At 35.8% G+C, this 8,612-nt stretch overlaps 1 long non-coding RNA gene across 1 annotated transcript; it reads left to right on the top strand.

Annotated features, from left to right (window-relative positions):
* On the top strand, positions 1-7,303 carry LOC138989398 (uncharacterized). The gene is made up of 3 exons (XR_011465658.1): positions 1-94; positions 1,944-2,118; positions 7,163-7,303. It is a non-coding gene; the product is annotated as an uncharacterized lncRNA (long non-coding RNA).
* The last annotated feature ends 1,309 nt before the right edge of the window (positions 7,304-8,612 follow it).

Raw genomic sequence — 8,612 nt, 5'->3', positions numbered from 1 at the left:
TGGCTGACCAGCCATATCTGAATGTGAGGTCGTAGCTCTGCACTAAGGCTGCAGCCGCTCTTGGGAATCAGAATTCAGGATTTTTGAGCATAAGGTGAGTCACCAAATTGAGGATGGGCTAGGGGAGGCAACCTTGAAAAGTCAGTGAATGTCCTTGGCTGAGCTTTTATTAATTTTATGTATCTATAGGAATAATCCAATAGGAAGCATTGAGAATTGTGGTAAAGTTTCTGGATAGGAGCTGACAGAATGAAAAGGGGCCAATGAGAGGGAAATCAGCAGCATTTTTTTCCCTTTGTTTTGGCTACACTGAGTCTGTATTGCAGTGCATGGGCTCTTCATTGCCACATGTGGGCTTTCTCTAGTTGTGGCATGCAGGGGCTTCTCTAGTTGCAGCACATGGGCTTAGTTGCCTGGCAACATGTGGGATTTTAGCTCCCCCACCAGGGATCAAACCTGTATCCCCTGCATTGGAAGGTGATTCTTAACCACAGGGGAGGTCCCCCAAACCAGCAGAGTTTAATGCAGGACTTATAATTTGTATGTGGATAGGTAAATGTGTATGTTGAATGGGCAGATAGCATTAGCATTGTCAGTGATAACAGGATGATTGGTTTTCTGATTTTCAAGAGGGTTTATTGGTATTAGAAATGGGAGGATAAAAAGAAGTAAGCTTTCCCTGAAGATAGACTGTTTCCAGTCAGATTAATACTTTGAATAGTTTGAATCTATTTAAAGGATTAAAAATAAATTTTGAAAAGTGCTGATTGCAAAAGATAAAAGGTAACCATGGTTAGGTCTTGCTATACAAACAAGAATATTTATTCTCAAAGGTAGACTTGTTTTGGCCAGTGCTGAAGAGCTGAATTGGTAGCATTTCCTATAGACTATCAAGGCAAGTGTAGGTAAATGAGCCCTTCATGGTGGAACTCAGTTCTCAAGTAAGCAGTGATATTCCAGAAAAATCTGATTTAATATGTAGTAGGAGAAGGCAATGGCAACCCACTCCAGTACTCTTGCCTAGAAGATCCTATGGGCGGAGGAACCTGGTAGGCTGCAGTCCATGGGGTCGCTAGAGTCGGACACGACTGAGCGACTTCACTTTCACTTTTCACTTTTATGCATTGGAGAAGGAAATGGCAAGCCACTCCAGTGTTCTTGCCTGGAGAATCCCAGGGACGGGGGAGCCTGGTGGGCTGCCGTCTATGGGGTCGCACAGAGTTGGACACGACTGAAGCGACTTAGCAGCAGCAGCAGCAGGTGACAATAATAACATGTGAGGAAGCTGCAAACCAAGTTTTATTAGCATTATCTTTGAAGGAACTGTAATGACGTGAAAATGCATAGGATAAATGAAATTGCCTAGATGTCCAAGAGAGAAACCAAGGATATAGCACTAGGAGACTTTGAAAAAGGAGGTACAGTTGGGACCACTTGCACTCTAAGAATTATTATTATTCCTATAGCATTCTCTTTGGAGAAGGAAATGGCAATTTACTCCAGTGTTCTTGCCTGGGAAATCCCGTGGACAGAGGAGCCTTGCAAGCTATTCAGTCCATGGGGTCCAAAAAGAGTCAGATACAACTTAAGGACTAAACAACAACAAACATTCTCTTTCTTCCTTTGTTTTGTTACTTTTATTATACATGATATTCATGTAAGATAGTGACCATTATGTTCTTGATTTTCATTCTCAGTTGGAATTTTTGTCTTAAGGGTACTATAACAGCATAGCACAGTTCAGTAGCATCTTATCTAGCAACTGATTAAGTCTTTGGGACAGTGAATAATATCTAACCCTTTCTTCACAGAACCCTTAGGCATATAAGTGTTATGTAGGAGTACTTGTTGAACTGGATATTAAAAGAAGTCACTTTATTAGCAGAGGATTCTAATATTTTCTGATGAGTTTTGGTAAATATGCGTTTGTTTGTATTTTTCAGGTGACCCACTGAGTTCTTCATTATGTTTGATGGAGACTATGATTACCTCATCAAGTTTTTAGCTCTGGGAGACTCAGGAGTAGGGAAGACCAGTGTGCTTTATCAGTACACAGATGGTAAATTTAACTCCAAATTCATCACAACAGTCGGCATTGATTTCAGGGAAAAGAGAGTGGTAAGTTCTGCATCCTTCCATATAAAAATGTAATCTCTGAGTCAACCTTTGCCTGTCTGTTTTATTTACTTCATAGGAATTAGGAGGACAAAGGTTGGAATCTAAAATTAAAGGGTGCATATGAAAGTGTATTATGTTCAGTCTGAGCAATGTGATTAAAGGCTGTAACTGAGGACACTTCAAAGTAAAAGTGAAGATTTTTAAAAAATTTCCTTGATATACTTTTGGCTGGTATCTTCCTTCTGAATTATAAAAAGTGATTTGTCTACCTTTATTATGAAGCTTGCAAACCACCCTGCTCATTTTAATGGCTTTTCTCTTAATTAAGGCCTCAGCAGTCCCATTTACTAGGTGGCAGAACTCACTGACCCCACCAGGAATGTGAGGTTTAAGTACGGGTGGGAATGAGTGTGCATATGGATCTGGGAGGTACCAAAAGAACAGTAGGGTTCTGCAGAATAAGAGAAGAGGTTCTTTTTTAACAATTGTATTTATTTTTTTTAAAGGACTGCAAGACAAGTTATTCTGGGGGTAGACAAGAAGTCAGGAGGTTGGTGTGTCCAGGAACTACATTTCTTACTAAAAAAGCAACCATTCCCATAAAGCAGGTCACAAGTAGTCAGGAAGACTAAGGACAAAGAGGCTTTGGTGGAGCACATTCTACTTGGGAAATATGCAGTTTCTGGCTTCGAGGACAGAAGAATTCATTCTTTCTGATCCACCCCAAGTCTTTTATTCCACTACCAGAATTCTTTTCTTCTATGACCACTGTTTTGTTTTGTTTTGTTTTAAAATTATTTTTAAATTAAGGTATAGTTGATACACAGTATTGTATAAGTTTCAGGTGTACCATATAGTGATTTACAATTTTTAAAGGTTATATTCCATTTATAGTTATTATAAAATATTGGCTATATTCTCTGTTTTGTACAATATATCCTTGTAGCTTATTTTATACCTTTGTCTTTTTCATGATTATTTTGGGATGCTTGCAATTTCAAACGAATTTTAGGGTCATCTTATTAATTTCTACAAAGAAACCAGCTGAAATTCTGACATGGATTGCACTGAATCTGTAGAACAATTTGGGGAGTGCATGTGTGCTCAGCTGTGTCAGACTCTTTGTGGCCCCATGGCCTGTATAGTCCACCAGGTTCCTCTGTCCATGGAATTTTCCAGGCAAGAATACTGGAGTGGGTTGCCATTTCCTACTCCAAGGGATCTTCCTGACCCAGGGATTGAACCCGCATCTCCTGCATTGGCAGGCAAATTCTTTACCACTCTGCCACCTAGGAAGCATTCATATCTTAATAATATTAAGTCTTCTGATTTGTGAACATGGATTTTTTTGCCATTTAGATCTTCTTTAATTTCTTTCAACAATATTTTGTAGCTTTCAGAATATATTTTATACTTTTTAAATTAAATTTATTCCTAAGTATCTTAATTTTTTATGCTATTGTAAATTGTTTCCTTAATTTTATTTTTGAATTATTCTTTGCCAGTGTATAGAAATACAACTTATTTTGTAAGTTGAGCTTGTATACTGGAACACTACTGAACTTGTTTATTGTTTCTAATATAACCTGCATGTGTGCCAGTGTAGGGAGTGTCTGTATCTGTGTGTGTATCTGTGTGTTTATTCCTTAGGATTTCCAATATACAAGATCCTCCTATCTTCTGTTATACTTCTTTCTTTCCAAGTTGGATATACTTTCTTTTTTCTTTTTGGTCTAATTGCCCTGATGAATGCCTCCAGTAAAATGTTGAGTAGAAATGTTGAAGGAGAACATCTTTGTCTTGTCTTTGATTTAAGGAGAAAACATTCGGTCACCACAAAGTATAATAGAAGCTGTGCATTTTTCATAGATGGTGTTCTTCAGGTCCAGGATGTTATCTTCTATTCCTAATTGTTGAGCATTTTTATTATGAAAGGTGTTGGATTTTTTCAAGTGCTTTTTCTGTATCTGTTGAGATGATTGTGTGATTTTAGTCCTTTATTCTAGAACTGTTCTGTTCCATTATAAATCGATATTGATTGGTTTTTGTATGTTAACCCAACCTTGTTCTTATGATAAATTCCACTCAGTCATGGTATATAATCCTTTTTATATGTTGTTGGATTCTGTTTGCTAGTATTTTGGTGTCTGTATTCAAAATGGATATTGGTCTATAGTTTTTTTTTTCCCCTCATAGCTTTGTTTTTGGTGTCAGGATAATAAAGCCCTCATAGAATGAAGTGGGGAAATCTTTTCTGTATTTTGAGAGTTTGGGAAGGATTGATGTTAATTCTAAACATTTGATAAGATTCACTAGTGAAGACATTTGGGCCTGGTCTTTTCTCTGTGAGAAGTTACTTTTATTATGAATTCAGTCTTCTTACTGGCTATATGTCTCTTTAGATTTTCTATTTTTTCTTGAGTTAGTTTCAATTGTTTGTGTCTAGAAATTTCTCCATTTCTTCTAAGCTATCCAATTTTTTGGCGTACGGTTGTTCATACTATTCCTTTATAATCTTTTTATATATTTAAAGTTGGTAGTGTTGTCCTTTCATTTCTGATTTTAAGAATTTGAATCTCCTATTTTTATTCTTAGTCTAACTAAAGGTTTATCAATTTTCTTAAGCTTTTCAAAGAAAAGATAATTTATTTCCACTCTAATCTTGATTATTCTTTCCTTCTGTTTGCTTTGGATTTAGTTTACTTTTATTTTTCTAGTTCTTTAAGGTTGAAGTTTAAGTTATTGATTTGAGATCTTTCTTGTTTTTTAATGTAGGTGTTTACCGCTATACATTTACCTCTGAGCACTGCTTTGGCAGTGAAGCTACTTTTTGTATGTTGTGCTTTTCACTCATCTAAAAATGCTTTCTAGTTCCCATTAGGTTTCTTCTATGACGCATTGGCTGTTTAAGACTGTATTGTTGAATTTCCACATACTTATGAATTCCCCAAATTCCTTTCTGTAAGTGATTTCTAATCTTTTTTTAAAACCACATTATGGTTAGAAAATATATTTTGTATAACTTTAGTCTCTTAAACTTGTCAAGACTTGTTCGATGACCTAACGTAAGGTCTGTCCTTGAGAATGTTTCATATGTGCTTGAGAAGAATGTGTGTTTTGCAGTTGCTGGGTGAGGTCCTCTATAGATGTCTATATTATGACTAGTTGACTTAGAGTGCTCTGCAGCTCTTCTGTTTCCTTGTTCATCTGCTTGCTTGTTTTATCCATTATCAAAAGAGTGTTGAAGTTTCTAAATATTGTCAAATTGTTTATTTCTCTCTTTTTATCTGTATGTATTCTTAATGGTAACTACATGACCCTTTTATCATTATAAAATATCCTTTTTGTCTCTTTTTGTCTTCAAGTCTATTTTGTCTCATATTAGTATAACTGTAGCTCTCTCTTGGTTATTGTTTGCATGACATTGTATTTTTTTCATTCTTTTCCTAACAATCTTTTTGTGTTTTTGAATCTAAAGTATGTCTTTTGTAGATAGCATATAGTTGGATCACATCTTTAAATCTATTCTGCTAACCCTTGCCTTTCAGTTGGAATCTTCAATCCATTTACTTTCAATATAATTACTAAAAAAGGAGGGTTTATGTCTGCCATTTTGCTACTTATTTTCTATATGTCTTTTTTTTTTGTTCTGTTACTTCTTGGCACCCTCTTTATTTTGTGTTATATAGACATTTTCTAGTATACCATTTAAATTCCCTTCTCACTTTTTATTTTTTGAATTGTTTTCTTAATAGTTCCCCTGAGGATTAAAATTGTCATCTTAATTTTTAACAGTCTAGTTTGGATTAATACCCACTTAATTTCAATGCCATACTCTGCTCTTATATGGCTCCATATCCTGCCAATTCCTTTTCACTGTTATTGTCATACAAATTGCATACATATTGCATCTTTATGTACTGTGTACCTATCTACACGAGTTTATAATTATTGCTTTATGAAATTGTGTTTTATCAGATGCAGAAAAGAGTTATGAAAAACCATTTATATTGTCTTTTGTATTGACTCATGTAGTTACCTTTACTGGTGCTCTTTATTTCTTAGTGTGAATTTGAATTACTGCCTAGTGTCTTTTCATCTCAGCCTGAAGCTCAGTCTTTTGTTACTTCTTGCAGGGCAGTTCTTCTGGCAATGAATTTTATGTTTTTGTTTATCAGAGGATGTTTTAAGTTCCCTTTTAATTTGAGGGATAGCTTTGCTGGAAATAGGATTCTCGGTTTGTAGTCTTTTTCCTTTCAGTACTTTTTATTGTCCTACTGCCTTTTGGCCTCCATTTTTATTTGTTTGTTTCTTAATGATAAATCAGTTCTTAGTTTTATTGAGATCCCTTATATGTATTGAATCACTTTTCTCTTGCTGCTTTAAAAATTCTGTCTTTTGATTTTTGACAGTTTGGTGATATGTCTAGTCAGTATCAGAAAGTTTATGCTTCTTGAAGTTCATTGAGTTTCTTAAATGCACATAAATATTTTTCATCAGATTTTGGAAGTTTTTGGCTGTTATTTCCACAAGTATTTTTTATGCCTCTTTCTGTCTTTCCCCCCGTCCCACCAAATAATATATTACTTGTACATTTTTTAATATATTTATAAACATATATTATGTGCTTACACATTATAATGAAGAGCCAATTCAATGAAAAAGACCCTAACTCTGTGAAAGATTGAGAGCAGGGGAGAAAGGGGCAACAGATTGGATGGTATCATCGATTCAACAGACATGAGTTTGAGCAAGCACCAGGAGATAGTGAAGGACAGGGAACCCTGGCATGCTGTAGTTCATGGGGTCACAAAGAGTCAGACACGGCTGAGTGACTGAACAACAAAAATGTGCTTACATCATTTAATACAAATTATTGTGTTATCCAGAGACAATTATTTGAAATAAAATATAAATAAGATTGTATTCCAGATGGAATTTTCTTTAGAAGTTTAGATACTTAGGGGAGTTATACTGAATAGCTAATTGAGAAGAGTTCACCAGTCTCAGAAGTTCTCTTTTCTTTTTCATTTTGCCATTTTAGGTGTACAGAGCCAATGGGCCAGATGGAGCTGTTGGCAGAGGTCAGAGAATCCACCTGCAGTTATGGGACACAGCTGGACAAGAGAGGTATGAGATCTTCAGTCATGTGCTCTTTGCTGGAACAAGGGGGAACAACAATTGCGCTCTTCACACAGTGACCTGAGCAGGAAAAGGCCAACTGATTCGTTGATATGCACCTGGATAAGCCATGCTGCCAAATTAGCAGGAAATTTATCAGTCTGAAATGATAATAGTGGCTTTATTTCATACAAGGTCAAAGGGAAAATGAATCCTTTTAAAAATGGATGCTTTTACTTATGGACTTCTTTCTTTTTCTCCCCCTTTTTAAAAACCTGTATACTTGTCTCCATTTACTTTTGTTTACTCAACCACAAAGAAAGCTAGAGTTGCATGCATTTCCTTACCTGATTATTGGAACCTAGTATAAAAATCTTGTTGGAATTAATTTATATGATCAGAGGTTGCTTGACAAAAATGTCACATGAAATCTTCATATAAAGTTACTTTTTTTGATTGAAATATAGTTGATTTACAGTGTTGTGTTAATTTCTGCTATACAGTAAAGTGATACAGTTATACAATTATATACATTCTTTTTTATATTATTTTCCATTATGGTTTATCACAGGGTATTGAGTATAGTTCCCTGCACTATACAACAGAACCTTGTTGATTATCCATTGTCGGTATAATAGGTTGGATCTGCTAGTCCCAAACTCCCAATCTGTCCCTCCCCCACATACCCCTCCCTTTAAACAGGTCTGTTTAAAGTTGGTAAAAGAAAATATAAAAAAAAAATAAAAATAAAAAATAAAGTTGGTTTCAGTTAGCTACAGCTGTGTTATCTCTCACAATTTCCTTAAAGGATTTTATTTGTTTGTTTAACTTTTTCTTATGGAAAACTCCAAGTATATACAGAAGTAGAGAGGCGAGTACAGTGAAATTAGGTACTGACTTACCAGTTTCAACAAACATCAGGTTGTGGCCCATCTTACTTCGTGTATATCCTTCACCTCTTCTCACTACCCCTGCCCCACAATTATTTTGAAGCAAATTCCAAATATCGAACTGTTTCTTTTGTAACTATTTTGGTACATATCTCTGAAAGATGAGTACTCTTTTTGTAAAAACATGGATTAGAAATGTTTGAGAACACTTAAAATAGCTAATTAAAGGACAAATTCTTAACCAGTATTTTCTTCTCTGGAGCCCATGCCTGTCAGCTGCAGGCTTTGCATGAAGGCAAAATGAGAGAAAACCTACTGCGAGAGAGAGAGGCACAGAGATGGCAGGATAAATCCTTGGTGCATACATGTGTGTGCTCAGTTGTGTCCAACTCTTTGTGACCCCGTGGGCTGTGGCCCACCAGGCTCCTCTGTCCAAGGAATTTTCTAGGCAAGAATATTGGAGCAGGTTACCGTTTCCTGTGT

Source organism: Bos mutus, chromosome 10, assembly GCF_027580195.1.
Source record: "Bos mutus isolate GX-2022 chromosome 10, NWIPB_WYAK_1.1, whole genome shotgun sequence".
NCBI classification, from domain to species: Eukaryota; Metazoa; Chordata; class Mammalia; order Artiodactyla; family Bovidae; genus Bos; species Bos mutus.
This window is presented reverse-complemented; position numbering and strand designations above follow the sequence as displayed.